Source organism: Panthera tigris, chromosome B1 (assembly GCF_018350195.1).
Source record: "Panthera tigris isolate Pti1 chromosome B1, P.tigris_Pti1_mat1.1, whole genome shotgun sequence".
NCBI classification, from domain to species: Eukaryota; Metazoa; Chordata; class Mammalia; order Carnivora; family Felidae; genus Panthera; species Panthera tigris.
In genome coordinates, this window is record NC_056663.1 from 94,828,537 (window position 1) to 94,847,098 (window position 18,562).

Genomic DNA, 18,562 nt, shown 5'->3' on the forward strand with positions numbered 1-18,562 from the left:
CCTGTCTAAAGATTTTACTCATAACCTAATGACAAGGGGTTGGTTAACCAGATTTACATTATAGAAATGTATGTTATTTCCAATTACTCAATATAAGTATAGAAAGAGCTGTGGACATATCTACAGATTCTTTAATTTTAGGTCTCAAACTCTAAAGCAGAATCTCATCTTTTATTTTCCTCATCCATGTGGCAAACTATAATATTTCTTATTTAACAGTCTAACATTTCTATATCAATGATTTGTGAAATTCTAAAGTAAAACAAGTTTTACAATGGTTTTATTTGGTTTTTGCTCTGCAGAGCACCAGGTATTTTCAAGATGGAGATGAAAGCACATTTACAACTGGTTTAAATGACAGTAGCAGCAGGATTTTAAAAATGAATTCCAGGTTCCCAATCCTGTGTCATTAATTACAACTTTACAGACAATCACGGTATCAGAGAGCCAGGTGCCATTTTGAATTTGGTTTTCTGGAAGGCACATTTTTTCTGTTCTTGTTTTCTGCCTCAGAAATGACATTAACTTGATAAGATAAAACTACATTTGATAAAAGAAGGCACAAGCAGGCATGACAGTCACATCCTTGGTGTCTTAAACTTGGAGAGTTTCCAGTATTTCTATAGGATTACTGCAGGGCATTCAGGGCCTTGGTACTTAAACACTCAAACAGTCAACAGCTGTCAGGCTGCCAACAAACTGTCTTTTTTGGTAGCAGCTGTGTCTACTGTCACTAGCTTCTTTCACAGAATTGTAGTAAACCAATGGCAAGCTTTTTTTTTTTTTTTTTTTTTTTTTTTTTTTTTTTTTTTTTTTTTTTTTTTTTTGGCCTGGGTTATTAACAGATCACTGCAGGGGACAAAAGAATGGGAGGGAATGTTCCTTTATTAGACAACTGAAGAAAGCAGGGAGAGTGAAAAATTAAAAGGTATGTTTTATTAACTGCATTAGAAAATTATAACTGATACCCACTTGAGAGTGATTTAGTTCCTAATTCTGTGATTTAGTTTTTACTACAGGCTTACAGGTCAAAATGAAGTATGAATAACCAAATACCTAATTTTTTTTCACATGGAAGTTGCTTTCTGTCCACAACCAATTCACACTTCACCTCCACTGTCTCCCTTCTCTTCATTTAGAATATGAATCCAATCTTCTCCAAGGCATTGGCAGCTCCTGGCAATGAAGGTCAATAGGTTTTAAGAGATCTCTGAGATTCTATTATAAAAATGAAAATGAAGATAGCCAACTTACTTTCTTTGTGGCATTCATTAACAGTTTACCCTATTTTTCATTCCCCTATATCTTTCTCTGTGTCCTCTTCTATCCTGAATGGAACATGGAGAACATTTGATTCAAGAAACAGATTGAAAAGGGAGAGAGGATTATAATAGTGTGTACTTGGAAGACATCCAAGTAATGAGGAAAATTCTCCATTTTTAAAGTCTCAAAATAGTCTTGACAACCAAATTCATACTTTGGCAACCAGCTATAAACACATATGGAAAAAGCAAAAGGAAACAATCTTCAGTGGCTCACAAACTATCCTCAGGATCCCCTTCCAAACAGAGGCAGACACAATTATTCCTTGGTTTTTCCTACCTCCTTCTTAATTCTAGTTCTTCTCAGTTCCGGACTATGTTTTATTATGCTTGCCTCCAAAATACCCAACCCTGTCTATGACAAACTCATTTAAAACTACCCATACCCTAATATTAACCCCCTCTCTTCCTGGTCAGTAAGTGAAGTTTAGACACTGAGTTTGATCTCAGCTGACCGACTAGAAATCTAGCTAACCAACTGATGTTAATGTCCTTCAGAGGGAAAAACCACAGGCTTGGCCTGCAAGATGGAAATAGAAGGAACACATTGACCGGACTCTCTCAGCAAGACCAAATCTGTATCAAAGACCTCTAACAGTTAGAAGAACATCTTGTCATGCTGCTTGAATTCAGGGTTAAACCAAAATACTTTCCTACACTGCATGGGAACAAGTGCCTAAACAGGTGGTATATAAGACATTGTCACTCTATTACGATAGGCAAATGCCAGGAGAGATTATTCTGGTGGAAATAATCATCCAGAGAATACCCAAGGGTGCTTATGGCATTTCTAAATGAAATATTCACACAGAGCTTAGACTTTAGCAGAAAATAAAAACCAGGTAAATCATACCAGAGGGAACATTCAGAACAAAACCTAAAGCAAAATATTTTCTAACATCTGCAGTCAAGTGCTCTGCTGGAAAATGTGAAAGATGGATTCCCTCTGGTAGCAAATGAGAAATTCAGTGGAAGTATTTACAACATTCTGTATATATTCATTGGAACATATGGCTCAATGAATTATTCTACATGATAAATCTCCACTGAGGCAGCCTGCTATCCACTCAGGCCCTGAACCTTCTGAAAGTGGCAAAACCTCCTGCCAAGTGGTGTCATTCAGAAGAGCAGAGGGTAAGAGAAAATAATTGCATGCAGCATTGATTATTTGAGAGTTTTCCTGTGATCTGTATAAAGCAAGGGAAGATGATTCTGTTTGACTTCATCTGAGAGTTTGTTGAGATGGGTTGGGGGACAGTATCTATTTTTTTCCTAATCAGTTACTGAAGGGAAAGCAGGTAATATTTAGTAGGCAGACTCTGGTTTCCAGACATATTCCAATCTGCTTCCATCTATCTGGATTTGGAGACTTCTGGACCTCTTCCAACACATTCTTGGCTCTGTGGCCTGATTATCCTGAGCTGTGTTAATGAACAAGATGCACTGATTTACATAGGAGGCACAATCTTTCAAGGAGAAGCTCCTTTGTGGAAGATTTTCTATACCTGATTTGGGAAGGCAATGATCTCTACTGAATTACATCAGAGCAAGGGATATGCAGAAACTGGATGTGGGCTCTGAAAGAGATACAGTTTCCATGGGACTAAAGTGGCAATCAGGTTTGCCCAGAATCCAAGGCCTGATGTTAGATAACGAATGTCTTTATAGTTTTACCATCTGTAAGGAGTTCTCATCTCCTCCTCTACTCCAAACTATGTGAAGTAAATAATATCACTATTCCTATTTCACAGCTCACAGCCAGATGGTCAAGTGTCCCATCCTAAGCAAGAGCTTCCTTTCAGTCCTGTTTCTATGTCTTAAGTCACATTTTATACATACAGTGGATACTTGGACAGAGAGAGATTAAAAGGGCTACTCATGTTTCAGTGCTTGCAAAAGCTACCTCCAGATATAAGGACTTCCCAAAGAGTTACCATCAGGACAATTGTGGAGAAATTGTAAAATTATACATCTACATATACTTATTAACTGCTGAATCTATTTTGAAGAGAAGGAGGTTGGGGCACCTGGGTGGCTCAGTCTGTTGAGCATCCGACTTGGGCTCAAGTCATGATCTTGTGGTTCATGGACTGGAGCCCCACATGTGCTGTCTAAAAGGAGCCCGCTTCCGATCCTCTGTACCCCTCTCTCTCTGCCCTTCCCCCGCTTGTGCTCTCTCTCTCTCTCTCTCTCTTTCACCCTCCTTCTCTCAAATATAAACATTAAAAACAAAGAGAGGGAGGTCAAAAACACTACCTTTAGGAACGCCTGGGTGTCTCAGTCGGTTAAGCGTCTGAGTTTGGCTCAGGTAATGATATGGTTCGTGAATTTAAGCCCTGCGTTAGGCTCTGGGCTGACTGCTTGGAACCTGGAGCCTGCTGTGGATTCTGGGTCTCCTTCTATGTCTGCCCCTCCCCTGCTCATGCTCTGTCTTGCTCTGTCTCTCTCTGTCTCTCAAAAATAAACATGTTTTAAAAATTTAAAAGAAAACTCTACCTTTAAATATAAACAAAGAAATTGCAGTAGCAAATTAGTGTATCTAGTGATTGTATTTGCAAAAAAAAAAACTGTGTTCTTTTCTCATTAGAAAACTTTAATATAAATGAAAAAATAATTTTAGACTCATGCTATGCTCTAAAGAGTGGAAAAATTTATGCATTTTTTTAAATTTACAAAACAATTTTTTAAATGGTTAAATTTTCAAGGAACCTAAATTTTGCCTAGGGAACATGACCAGAAAAGTCTGAAAATAAGGCCTGAGGAATAATCTGGTAATGACCGATTCAAAACTCTAATCGAAAAAATAAAGTACAATGTGTCAACCCCTGTAAACTATTCTGTCCTAGCTAACACTATCAAGGATCAGAATTAGCCAGATAATTTTCATTTCACTACACTAGCATCACCCCTAAAGATGACCGTTTAACCAATACATCTACGTAGGTGATTTTAAGTGACGTGTGTGTGTAGATGTGTGTGCTACACTTTATGTGATTATAGTAAATTGAGTCTACAGTCTTTGTGGTGGTTGGTCACAAGCCCTGAGCTACTTACTTGATGCCTTTAGAATAGCCTCCACTCCCATGCAGCATCCTGTTGATAAAGTATTAGGGTAAACCAGTGGGGACTGGCTCCTGATGGGTATAGATTTGCTTTGATGATCTAAACTCATTTACAAAGGATATTGGTTCTGAAAGCTTAGATATGTAGCTCAAGAGGAATGAGCTGTTTTTAAGAATCATCCTGAAAATACAATCTAAATAAAGGAACACAAAGAAACCAGTGTAGCTATAGATAGGCCAATGCAGTGAGTTTGGATTTTTAAAAGATGTATAAAAAAAATGGAAGGAAACTGTCATAGCCAGAAACAAACAAGACACATTATCACAAATGTTGGGTAAGGGGGCAGATTAAGAATACAATTAAGATGGCAAAAGCCCTACACTGATGGTATAAATAAAATGCTAAATATTCTAAAATGACTTCACAGAATATATCGCTTATGAGAACAAGATTTTAAGACAGACAGACCTGAATCTAATCCTAGCTTTTTTGCCTCTTCAGTTGTGTGGTCTTGGCATATTTACTTAATACCTCTTGTTTATGGTTTCTGCCTTTGTAAAATGAGAATAACAATACTTCTACACTTCTTTTTAAGGATTGAATAAAGTAATATAAGTAAGATACTTAGTTCCATATCTACTACATAGTTAGCACACAATGAACATTTGCTTTAAGTGCTTGGAAAAAGAGAAGGTATAGCCTCAGAGTATGAGATATATGCTATAATGATAACCAGAGGCAGAGAAAGAGCAAAGCTATTCAATTTCCATTTTACTTCCACTTCTTTAATAAAAGGAATGATCCTCAAATTGGAAATGATAGAACAGACTTGGTTACCAGGGGACAGAGTCTAAAGTAGACAAAGAAATGGCAAGAGAAAGCCAGGTTGCTTTAAATTACCTTTAAATCTCAAGCACAAATGAAACATATGCAAGGGCAATGAGAGAACATCCAGGAGCAATTGTGGAATGGCTATTGGCAAATATCTAGACAATGGGATAAGACTCATAAAAATTGAATGTAGGTCAAAAATCTCCCCAATTCTCAAAAGTGAGAGAAAGTGGACTTTGGAAATTATAGCAGGCTATGCCATATCCACCTTTGCCACCATCTCCCTGCTCCCTGCTCTGCCTTTTTGTTATACTCTGCTCCTCCAGGGAGAACTGAGCAATGAATCTATCAGAGTCAGGCTTCCTTCCAGAACCAATCTTACTGAGACAAGATGTTATGGACTGAGTGTTTGTGCCCCCCCAAATTCATGTATGGAGATCTTAGCCCCCGACGTGAAAGTATTAGGAGACAGGGCCTCTCAGAAGTAATTAGGTTATGAGGGTAGTCCCCTAATGAATGGGGTTAGTACCCTTATAAAAAGAGACCCAAGCGCTTTCTCTGTCTCTGCTCTCCACCATGTGAGGATACAAGATGACAGCAATTTGTAAACCGAAAAGCAGACTCTCACCAGACCCCAGATCTACCAGCACCTTGAACTTGCACTTCTCAGCCTCTAGAACTGTGAAGAATAAATGTTTGTTGTTTATGCCATAATAAACAGTCTATAATAATTTGTTATAGCAACTTGAGCTAAGATAAAAGATAGATGTTAATCTTTTTTTAATGTTTATTTATTTTTGAAAGAGAGAGTGTGAGCAGGGGAGGGGCAGAGAGAGAGAGAGGGAGACACAGAATCCGAAGCAGGCTCTATGCTGTCAGTGCAAAGCATGACATGGGGCTCGAACCCACAAACCATGAGATCGTGACCTGAGCCGATGTCAGTCATTCAATTGACTAAGCCACTAGCTGATAGATGTTAACCTTGTCCCACAAATGAGAATTAGAATCGAGTCCTTTACGTAGCTCCAATTCTCATGGCCCTTTTTGCTAAGTGTCCTTGTCCCTGCCACCCTCCATCCTTCCTTTTATCCGTCTCTGGAAAATTTTTATTTTTTTTTTTTAATTTTTTTTTTTTACGTTTATTTTTGAGACAGAGAGAGACAGAGCATGAACGGGGGAGGGGCAGACAGAGAGGGAGACACAGAATCAGAAGCAGGCTCCAGGCTCTGAGCCATCAGCCCAGAGCCTGACGCGGGGCTCGAACTCACGGTCTGTGAGATCATGACCTGAGCTGAAGTCAGACGCTTAAACGACTGAGCCACCCAGGCGCCCCTGGAAAATTTTTAAAGTAAACCTTTTAAATGGATATTTTGTGGGCATTTTTCAGATAAAACTAATTGCTAGCAGCTACATTGGCTCCACAGAGAAAAAAAAAAAATGCCAATTTCATTTCCTTTGAAATAGAGTTCCTACATTTGTAAAGAAGAATAACTACTCAGAGTAGATGAATTTCAGGAAGAAATATGACCCATTTTCCTATGATTCTCTAGGAGACTTGAAGGCTTGATTATAGTAGAATTCATGTAATTGATAGCTACATGAACTATATACAAACAGTAAATTAATATATTGATACCAGTCTTGAGATGGAGTGCTAACCAACACATATATTTCACCCCGCCCTTTCCAATTTTTATTAGTGATCTTATTAAGTCACATAGGCATTTTTACTAAATGGATAGGCATTTTTATTAACTGTATAGGTGATTCTAACCTTAAGGGATGGATCTATTTATTGACAATAATTGACAATAAACTAAAAAACCTTGTTGAGTTAGAAGAGTGAATTGTAACTAACAATATGCAACTTGATGGAAATAAATATAAACACTAATGGCTCAACAAGTCAATTGTACAATTTCAGAGAGAGAGACACCTAATATAAAAGTAGTTCTTGTTTTTAAAAAAATTCCCATTATAAAATAATAAAATGTGTCTGCTAAAACAACTTACATTACCTTGAACTATAGATAAATATCAATATCAATAAAAGGAGAAGTATACTGCCATTATATTGTGAGTTTTTCCATACAAATTCAGAATACTGCATTTTGTCTTAGGCTCTACATTTTTAAAATATTGACATGCTGGAGCCATCCAGAGGATACCAACAAAAATAGTGAAGGTTCTACAAATTATGTCATTGGAATATTTTTAGAATTAACAAAGATTGGAAATGTGAAGGCATAACAGGAACTTAAAAGCTACATTCAAATATTTGAAAGATTTCAGAAGAAGCATTAGAATGAACTGCAGGGTAGCTCCAAATGTCAGAACTAAGACTACAACTCTAAGTAATAGGAAGACAAATTTTAGCCCAGTACAATTTCCAAATAAATAAAATTGTAATGGTCTTGCTAGAAAGTAAGCTCTTCATCACTGACATGTCCTATCCATAGGTTGAAATGACTATCAGCACTCTTTCAAGCACTATGGAAAAAGCTATACTGTGTAACTTCTAAAGGTCCCTTCTACCCCAAACTCATTGGAACATCAGCATTTCACTTTCAAGAGAGATTTTTTTAGTGCAATTTTCCCCAATATTTGCACCAAGCCAGGTCTCTTTTAAATTAGTATTTTTTTTTTCTAATAGCCAAAGAGAAGGTGTATGTTTAGAATTAAGAGAGACCTTTTATGGAATTATCAATAGGTTTTCCTAAATACTAGCCCATCTTTGCAGACACCCCAAAGAATGGAGCAGTTGATCATTCATCAGCTGTGACCTCTGGACTAGTTTCTTTACTTGGAGAAAAATTGAAGTTCCACCCCATCACACTTATACTTGCTTGACTTCACAACTGCAATATGCCCCTCTAGAGAGAGGTTCATTGTTGGTGTCATGAGCATCGATCGATTGTACCTAAGCTGCTCTCACAATGATTACACCGTCCCTCACTCCCCTTAAGTTTCACAGCCCAGAGCATGCCCAGGGCTCACTGCAGGCAGACTCATTCTGATCAATGCAACACTAGCATACAGCATGCATTCATAGAGCCAAAGGCAGTCAGGGTCCCAGGGTACTCCAATTGTAGACAGAATTTCAGCTTTATTAGGTAACTGTCAGATTTGCCTTGGTGTCTCTTAAAATTTTAAATGGGTAGAAAATATAAGTGCAGAAAAGCCATGATAAGTTAACTTAGCAATCTGTTGTAATAAACATATGCACTATGAACATACATTATGGAAATCAGATGGAGAGCCCAGAGAGCGATAATAGAGCAAGAAATGTGAGAGTAGTGAGATCATAAAAATCATAAGTGTTATATATCAGAAAGAGTTTTCTTTTTAAAGATCCTGGTCAAGATTTCTGCTTGACATATCTGAGGAGAAACCCACCCCTCTATTTACCACAATGCACTATTCACTCAAAGGGTACAATAATACAAAGAAAGTTTTAAACACAAGAGACCATATATACAATGAAAGTAAAGAAAGGCTGTATTACAGTGTGGGAGATGATACCCATATATATTTATTGTCTCCACCGAGATCCAGACTTGGACTTTATTGTTTTAATTTCTCTGTCATGAATTCATTCCAAGATATCTTTCTTTAACCATGAGTGCCAAAAGAGAAGAGCCTACACATGTAAGTTTCCTTTTGTAGGAGCCTCAGTTTAGGGGGCGGGAAGGGGGCGGAGAACACTACTTTAAAAGCTAGTGGAAAAATTCTTTAGGTAAAAAAAAATGTGTTACTTAGCAAATAATAGCCTTAAGAGGCTATTTTATATAGGAACAGATAATCTTTTTGGCATGACTAGAATAGACCTCAAATGAAACAAAGAAAACTCTGCAAAATAAAGGGAAAACTTGAGTTTCCATTAGCTGCCCTATAAAGAGCAACAGCAGTCTCAGAAACCTGGGAAAGCAGAGGGGATGTGAGAGGTAGGAGAGAAAGCCCAGGAAAATGGTTAGAGACAGACATGAGGAGAAGAAACAGCCAGTGGGAAGTTCCTGGAGGTGGTGTGCCCATATTTAAGGATAGGGATGGTTAATGATCAGAATAAATTGTCTCTCTATTGTGAGACATGCAGCCTCCTTTCGGAATGATCCCTCATCTTCAGCAAAAGTCTATTCACATAATTGTCTTTTGAAAATTTCAAAATGAAAATTGTGGCATAGGAGCTATATTGCCCACTTGGATCAACTTAGAACAGACAGATGGAAATGGAAAAGATTATAAATGAAAAAGATCAGTGCAGAATTCATAAGATTCAACAAAGTGGAAATAATAAGTGATCAGAAGAAGTGGATTCTGTCTGAGATTCTTTGGAAATGTTGATTAGTATTCCATAGATGAAGTTGAGATGGATAAGGGATTGAATCATTTTCATTTAAACATTACACAACAGAATGACCCAGATAGGCTGGAAAACTTGGAGACATAGTGGCAGCTGAAGTCTGGATTTAACACACAAAAATTGACTGTTAACATGTGGCTTTTGGTGATATTAAAGTGGAACAGCTGATCCAGCCCTGCTTCTTAGAGATTCTTTAAGGTCTGGCATGGGGTAGGAAATGTGATTAGGGCAGGCTGAATGAGAGAGACTCTGGGTCTCTACATCTACTTCAACCAAAACGGGTCCAATTTTGCATGGTTTCCAAACTGAGATTCTGTATAATATTTCAATTTTAATAAGGGTCCTTATAGTAATATGTACAAATGAATAAACAGTTTTAATGCTATTGTTGAAAATACCTGAACATTGACTGAATCATGCTAGACAGTACTTACAGCTTGTGACAGAATGTAGAATTCTCCAAAGATGAGCAAAATGGAGGAGGAAAGATGGAGAATGAGGCAAAGAGGAGTGGGCTAGTGACTAATCATTAAATTCGTACCTTGTTTAGTCACTTTTTAACTCAAACCAAATTCCACCTTCTTGTCCCAATCCCAGCACTTTTACTTAAAACCCCATCTCATGACCTAGTTTTGTGGCTAGATATGTAGTGTCTAACTATATAAAGTTGTTTTTCTCCCTGGGACCTTATGAATACAGTGCAATATTGTTGCCGAGACTATATGGCAGTTCACCTCTTCTTCCTGGACACACATCTAGACTACAGTTTCCAGCTTCTCTCATTACTGCTGTGACCATGTGACTGAGTGCTAGCTAACAAAACATGAGTGGAAGTAACTTCACACTTTCAGCCCATTCAAGCCATCCATATTCTTTTCTCTACTAACTGCTGGTGGTTAATACACAGAACAACCTTGAAGCTTTAAGCTGAAGATGGCAGTATAGTAGCCTGAACAAAGTAAAGCACTTCAAGAAACTGCAAATCTCTGTAACTTTTTGAGCCAGGAAAACATTTTAGGGTTCATTTGTGATAGCAGGAGATGTTGCCTTAACTAATACAGACATGTAAACTCTGAACCTACTTTTTTCTCTTCTTTAACCATTTACCAAATCTTCACAATGCTTCACTAACCACCTCAATTAATGTTTCTCAAGAACTGATAGAGATGACAGTGGAAATGGCATTTATTTATACCAAACATGTAAAATGCTATTCCATTTAGGGCCCACAGAGAAGCTCATGAACACTACCGATTGATCAAAATATATTTGCTGACAAGATTCCTATGTAGCATTAATATGGTATTACAGGGCAGTTGAGTATTATCCACTTTCAAAAGTTTTCCAGCTATATTTTCTAGCCAATTATTTACTATTGATCCAAACAGTTTAAAGAAGGTTGAATAATGATAAGCCTGTCCAATAATACTTTGGTGCCTTAGCAATTATGAAACACTAAGCAACTTGAAAAGCGGTGGTAAGTCACTGCTCTTATTTTGCTGCTAGAGATACAGCACAGCAAAATCCTATGTTGGATATTTGAAGTGGTTCAGAAGTTCTGTTTTGGAATTTTTTTAGTTGTCACTCCCAATCACTGCAGCATGCTTATTCTCAAATATCTCTTTCATTTGCAATAATTCACACTTCTTTAACATGTGAGAACCCTTGCACATAGTCATATATTCTAATTTATATGCTTTTCACTAGGCACATTCAGAATAAACTATGAAATGGTAGGCGACCTTTTGAATTTTTCTTTGCTAATAAACGGGTCTGACTGAAGGGATTAATTGATACTCTGGGTAACATAACATTCTGCAATTTTTTTTTCCTAGAGGACTCAGGAGAGAGGAGTGCAGTAAAAATTTAAATATGGCTTGTCCAAAGGAAGCTGCTACAATATATAGTGTTTACCACAAGTGTAAAATGCAAAATAATGCTTATACATCAGATTGCCTTTGGTGAGATAGTTATTAAAATCCATTTCAATGTCTGAAAAACTTTATTCCGAGTTTTATCTAATTCTTTTCTTGTGTGGTCCCAGTAACGTAGGCACAAAATCAATAAAAATGATGTGAAATGATGAAGCAGGTAAATATGGTTTCAAGCTCTAGTTTATACTATAACCTCAACCTATAGCAGCATTCAAATTTTCCTTATGGGGAGGGAGGTTAAAAAGGGAACCAGAGAAGTGCTGGCTATGAAATTTAACCTCTCCACTTGTCTCAAATGCATAGTGATCATTGAGTAACTTGACTTCCCTTTCTCAGCTTAGTGGCAAAATGTATTTTCATTTCTTTTTGTGCAGAAATACAAATAAAATGCCATCTAAATGGCATTGCTTTTATAGGGATAAGCAGGGGATCTCAGTTCAGACTGATTGTTCTATCTCTTTACTAAAGAAATACACTTAAAAGCAAATTTAGCTTAGAGGAGTCCAGCAATAATGCCTGCCTAATAGAAACAATTTCTTAGTGCCGTCAACAGGCCCTGATACCAAAGTGCATAACAGCTGCAGAAGAAGTAGCCCAATGAGTGTCTTCAGCTGATGGTGATTGATCCAGTCTCATAATGAAGTGAAAGCTTTTTTAGAGCCAAAGCAATTTTTGCCCACATCCTTTATCAGGAGAAACCATAATGAATTGTGTTAGTTGCCAGCATTTATTGAAAATTTCATCTTAGAATGTTGGCCAGATGTCATTATACCAGAATTAAGTGCGGCCTGAGAGCCTTACTGTAATGTACAGAATCTCTCACCATCACTGTTCTGGAATTGGTTTGGGTCTGCCTCCAAATATTGCAGAGAAGTAAAAGAGGCTTTAAACTACAATCGATTAAATGCTTTATGCACATCACGTCTTATTTCTTCTCTTATAAGAAATTTAATTACCTAAATCCTGTATGCAATTTCAATGTATAAATGTTAGTCTAAAAAGTAAAATAAAAATATTTTTAAAACCTTACCGTGACCTCTGATGTTTCTAAAAATTTAAAAACATTGTAACTTGCAAACTATTTTAATAATGCTTTCAGATTATGCTGGGTAAAAAAAAAAAAATTGAAAGGTGTAAGAATTATTTCTCATCCTAAAGAGTAAATGAACACTAAAGTCATTGATACACAGAAAAGCAGTTTCATTGAAAAGATTATATTTAATGGATTATGAAGCCTAATATGTTGAAATCATGTGATATATCCTACTTTTACATTATTTCATGTCATCAGACATAATCACTTTCCTTGACTTGATGAATCTTCTAGAATTACTGTCAAGCTATATTTGGCTGAGAGATCTGTTTATATGAAACTGATTTGTAGTTTTGCAGCTAAGTAAAAAGATAAATCCGTCTGCTGTCTGTCATCTCACCTTTCTTATGAAAGGCTGCAGCGTGAAGCCTAGAACATATAAAAAATCTTTCTTGGGCTGCTTTATTTTCATGTATTAGACCAGAGTTTTCAGCATTTTAGATGGAATGTTCTCTCTACTGTGCTGATAAAAGCCATTAATTCTTGTTTCTAAGATCAGTATATATAAATTGACTACAAATATTCAGATGCAAAGTAGGTCACTAGCTTTAGGTAAGAGCCATAGCATGAGAAACATTAGGAGTCAGCCCATAGCATGCAGACTCATTTAGTCTGATGACTTAGAACTCTATTTTCTATAAAGCAGAAAAGAAAGAATGGAGTGAGTCTTCATTTGAAGCGCACTAATATGTTAAGTACGTTTCATCCTCAGGGGTAACAATCCAGGTTATCACAAACAGTTATATTGCAACTAAGAAAGCTCTCAGGTTTGAGTATCAGTAGGAATAGGTTTATCCAAATCAAAATTGTCATTTGTTTTTAAAGCATTCCGTTCCACTTTAACTAACACTGGCCATATGGATTAAGTTAAATGCTTGCAAAAGCATAAAGCTTTGCTTTTGCATATCCTAGTCAATAACAATTGCCTTTTGGATTAGATTAATAAGCACAAAACCTGAAAATTCCAGAAATGTAAGACATTATGTGCAAGTGTAGTATTTGTATTGAGGGTGGTAGTTATAAAGTTTGAAGTGACCTGTATATCCATGCCAGATTATGTCTACACAAGGAAATTCTAAATTGCCACTGATTCAACCAGTTCATTAGCTCTATTCTGCTGGTCCAAATAATGTTTGTGGGATTATTACATTGGAATAGGGGGAGATATGGTTTATTATGCAGTATCAATACCTAGATCCATGAATAGGCATGCATCCTAAACTACGCAAAACAAAAACCCTTTCTAAAGTGTAACATTTTAAAATAATTTTGATGTACAACTTTCTACTTAGTGCTTCTACGCAATATCAACAAACCCCCTTAGTACCCCTGAGCACTAGGAGAGTTAAGATTTACAGTTGAATCTTATAGCTCAGAGCATGTTTTGGAGAAAAATGCCTCTCTGCTGAGAATAAGATACTTTCTGATACTATGACTTAAGGGAATTGCTAGTTGGAAATCTCTACATGATGTTTCTGCCAGGAAAAGGACAGAATGGACTAAAGTACATACTGGTCTTGCTACGAAATGTGAGTCTGTCCCCAAAATAATAAACACCTGGATTTAATACTGTATAAAATACTCTTTCATACAACAAACAACTCTCCTTCTATGGCTTTCCCTAGGGAATGAAACGCTATGAAAGAAATGAATTTCCCACCAACACACACACACACACACACACACACACACACACAGGCAGTGCATGTTCTGATGAGTGAACCCACAGACCTATAGACATATGCACAAAAAAAGGAATATTTTTAACAACGCCTCATTATAAGTTAAAAGCATCACCCTAGAGCACTATAGCATCCTTGTACAATTTGGGAGAATGTTTCTCTGCCTGTGGATATGTATTTTTAATAGCAACCAGTGCAGCCTACTTGTCTATTCTGAAAGTTCATTACCATTCTTTTCCCTTCCCTATTTAGAGTATCATATTTCTTGTACTTTTAATTTTGGTATTTCTTAGCACCTATAAAGGGTAGCAGGTGGTCTCTTTTGGAACCCAAATTCTTCTATTCATATGCCAAGTAAATTCAGAGAGCTGTCTTCTCTCTTCTGCAGCCCCTTCTAGAGGGACCTGCTTTCAGTGGTGGTTTAGTGGTGCTTTCAGAGGTTATTTAGTGTCTCTTCTTATTCACGCATCAGTGACTCCACTGAACATGTCTTTGAGACTGTGAACCCAGAAACAAAGATCCTGTTCGTGGGAAATTTTCAAGATGGCCAGCTCATTGCCTGTAAGCAATTTGCAGTTCATGAGGACTTCATTTATTTGTGAACCCCATATGTAAAGCAGAGTATAAAATTGAGGCTATCTATTGAAGTTTTACATTATTTTGTATATGAAGACTAAAGATAAGAGATTAAATATTGTTGGTATAAAGCCACTTAAAAGAATGCACTATTACCCTAACTTTAATCTATCTATTCACATGACAGGGAAAAATCCCCATTCTAATCTACCTTACTCCTACATATTTGTATTTCAAAATATCTTTCTAAAATATCGAATCTGAAGAAAAACATTTCTATAATTATTTCTCATTTATTTATATAATTGCCAGTATCCTAATGGAATTTGTAATGTAAGATTAGCTACATTATATTTTAAATTTAGATTTTTGGACACTATTTGTCCTTGGTAATGTCTGAATTCTGCCTCTTACTGGCTTGGCTACATCTTACAAAGTTTCAGATCTTAGCAGTATTTTCTCATTTGAAAATAATCCACTTTTTCTGACTCTATCACCCACAAACTATCAGTTTTTATGAATTATAAATTTTATGACTCTATATGACAAATACTAGTATCTAATTTATCAGCTAACCTCATTGGTCATGTTGCAAGCAAGGTCACTGCTAAACCACAGAACATTGTGCAAATCAGAAAAAGATTGCCCCTTTTATGAAAACACATCTCTGCCATGGTTTAGATAGCAGGAAGCATACTCATATAGGTTAAAAAGCTCAGCTCAGAGGTCATATTGCTGATAAGAATCAGCTACTTTAGGGCACTTGGGTGGCTTAGTCAGTTAAACGTCCAACTCTTGATTTCGGCTCCGGTCATGATCTCATGGTTTATGAGCTCAAGCCCCACGTTGGGCTCTAAGACAACAGTGCTGAGCCTGCTTGGGATTCTGTCCCCCTCTCTGCCCTTCTCCCACTCACAATCTCAATCTCTCTCTGTTTCCCTCAAAGAAATAAATAAACATTTTTAAAATTCAGCTACTTTGGAAATCTTTACCGTTAGTTATGTGAAGACCAAGTGATGAGAGACTATAAATCAGTATAAATGTGTGTGTGTGTGTGTGTGTGTGTGTGTGTGTGTGTGTGATATGGCATAGAGATATAGAGATATAGATACAGATGTAATGAGGAAATTCAATTCATGTCAGTCATGGAGACCAGGGATATGTGGTTCAGTGAGAATCAGTGTGTGTGTGTGTATGTGTGTGTGTGTGTGTATATACACACGTGTAACAAATATATATATGAATAAACACATACACACATGAAAACTCATTGCTACTTCTAGAAAAATGTCTTAAATCATGCTTTCTGGTTTATATCACCTCCATGACATTATTTTTATATATAAGTCATGGTTTCCATTGGAGATTCAGGAAAGAAATTTCTTTTCTTCCTTGGTCCTTAAAGATTGAAGAGCCAATTAATGATAGAGGCATTTGTCACATTGGTAGTGTTATAGAATTTGGTATTATTTGGTCATGGAGAGTGGTATGTGGAAAAGACATTTGCACCCTGTGACCAATAGCTTTTATATTCAATGTAATATTTCTCTTTGTTTAGAAATATTACATTGAATATAAAAGCTATTGATTACAGGCAGAAAATATACTTACCAATTACTGCCTTAAAGAAGAAGAATATAAAGTGCTCTCTAGCTGAAGTGGTTACAGCTGGTTGCATACAATAAACCACCACACCGGTGTTCCTCAGCTCACATAGTGTATCAGAGAGGTTCCAAATTCTTCTTAAACAAATGCTTGCATGTTTATTTTTTTCTTTTAGCTTAAAATCCATGGTAGAGTTTCAGCAAAAATAAATAGGAAAGCATGCGGCAGGGATGCCTGCCGAGAGATTGGCTGTCTAAAGAGCCTGCTATGTAATCAGCTAAAGCAGTTAGTGGCTTTTTACAGCTTCAAAGCTGCACTTTTTCAGAGGTTGAATTTTTCAGTCCATGTATCCTTCCCATAATTTATAAGAATGCCAGGGACACTGGAATGCTGCTTTGATAAACAATAACTTTAAATACTGCAGTTGATCTAAGCCACCTTTTGGCTTTACATTCAAATGAGCACACACAAATATGCTAGATTAATAGATTTTGTGGTCTATTTACACACCTTCAATCATCCCACCATCTTTGCATTTGGTAATCAGCCTACAATGAGCCACCTCACCCCTTCTTGCCCTTCTCTTTGGGGGAGAAGAAAAATCTCCTCCCAAACTCCATACCCATCTTATTGATTGCCTTTCCAAGAGGCAGAGAATCCTTTTCTCACTTGGTGTTCCATTTAAACATTGTATACCGTTGGCAGTGCCATCAACAACTCCCCAGAGGGCATGCCATGCCTGAGAGAAGAGTGAGGCTGCCCAAAGAAACGTGAGAATGAATAGTCTAAAGTTACTACTCACCCACCCTGGGGCCAACCAGTGACTAATTTCTAACCAACAAGCAGCTCTTTCAGATTCCACTGTGTCTGTCACACACGGCATTTCAGCCCAGAGATTTCTCTCACTATTCATTTTCTCTCTGGCACAAACTGCTGTATGCAGCAGCCAGACTCTGGCAACTTGCAGGGCACGGAGCTATAGAAAACTAACAGATAATAATAAAGATAAAAAAAATAACAGATAAAAAATAAATTTAAAGAAACCATCTTTTCACAGGAACTCTTACCATCACCACACTCCCGTACACATTTGGGACAGCAGTGTTCTACTCCACTCACACTTCCTCAGAAGTAAGGAAGTCCTGTTCTGCCTTGCCGTGGCTAAATAGTAATATATCAGACATGCCCTTATTTGCCATCTGGCTATCTGACAGGCTTTGGGTTTTAAACGAAGCATGAAGCATGAAAAGTTGTAAATATCAAAAATCTGACAAAGCACTCCTTTAATATTTTCAAGTTTCATTTATTTTGAACAATGTGTTGGGTAAATGAAATTAGGACTTCAACACGTCTCCTCTGACATATATTGATGTTTACACCTTTCTCAAGAGTTTCTTTGCTCTTAATTTCTACATTATAAGACCAAAGAAATTTCTCAGGAATTATTGTTCAACTCCAACCACTATGTAAAAACACTCTAGTTCATTAAAAGGCTTATATTTGACGTATAAAAAAGAGAAAGGAAAGAAATAAATAAACTATTACATTTGAACTGGAAAGATAGACTAGTAACAGGAAGTAGATTTATCCAGGTGTGGGGAAAAAACTAATACACCACAGCAACTAAGCAATATTTATTTTTATGGCATGGTATACAAAATATATAAACCATTTTCTTTGAGATAGAGATTGACCAAAGAAAATATTATCCTCATGGTTTTTCTCTACACAGGCAATAATTTTTAAAGTGAGAAGAACAGATCTATAAACCAGTGGAAATACCAAACTATTTCTCTGAAAACTGCTTTTTAAAAAGGCATCTAAAACCTTATACTGAACCTATCTGAAATACAAACAAGTAACAGGAATTACTTTGTAATCTCTCTCTCTCTCTCTCTCTCTCCCCCACACACACACACACACACACTTTAAGACACCCAATTTCATTAAGAAACAATGATACATATATACCAAATATATACAGATATACCAAAGCAATTTTTTTAATGTTTCTATGGCTTTAATGAGTCTCCTAAAGTAGGAGTCTTACATCTCCAAAGAGATTAAGGTTTCAAAATACTTTTATCAACTCTTAA